Raw genomic sequence first — 844 nt, forward strand, 5'->3', positions numbered from 1 at the left:
CTTTGTAAATTTAAAATCTAAAGCAGAAGTGAATGAACCTTATTATAAATTCATTTTTATTAGAAAGTTTATGTTCTTACTTAAACAATATCACTGCTAATTTTGATTGATGACCCTCCTAATCAACATATAGGTAAATGGGAGAATGCTGGGACAATTATTCGTATTCGTATTCGCATTCGCGTGGAGGTGGACTGGATTTGTCATGTATGTGTGATGATTATCCAGCCCAGGTTGCTAAGAAATTGATTTAAGGGAATTAAAACCAATTCTACAAGGACAGGACAGGCAGCACCATGAAAGCCACCATGATAAGTTGACCTTTCAATGAAAAATAATAAAAAGTTTCAAAAATCTAGCCTAACATTAGAAAAAGTCGTATAAAACTTTGAAACGCCATTTTGACGGTGTCTTGGCCAAAAAAGCCTATGTCTGGAATTTTTTATCGGATTTTTCGGACAATTTTACTTAATTCGCAATTCACAAACAAACAAACAAACAATTCGCACTTTTTAGTGTAAGAACGGGCCTTGACCGATCTTATGCACCAGGTTCCCGACGAACACGCACTGCCCTTACACCTACATCTCACCCTTGCTCTGAGTCAGTACGAGCTGTCGTGACTTTCGCCCGATTTCCTTCGAATTTCTTTTATTTCGGACACAAATAATAACGCACGTCTTTTCATGCCCAAACAAAACACACGACTGATTTATTTCTCGTTTTCTCACGCACACATTCTCAACTTCTCTCTCGGCTGACCTGCTCTCTCATTACGCTACATGAACGCTCTCTCTTCTCTCTCTCTTCTCTGCCACACTCATTCACTACATCCTCGTTCTTT

The sequence above is a fragment of the Culex quinquefasciatus genome, chromosome 3, assembly GCF_015732765.1.
Source record: "Culex quinquefasciatus strain JHB chromosome 3, VPISU_Cqui_1.0_pri_paternal, whole genome shotgun sequence".
NCBI lineage: Eukaryota > Metazoa > Arthropoda > Insecta > Diptera > Culicidae > Culex > Culex quinquefasciatus.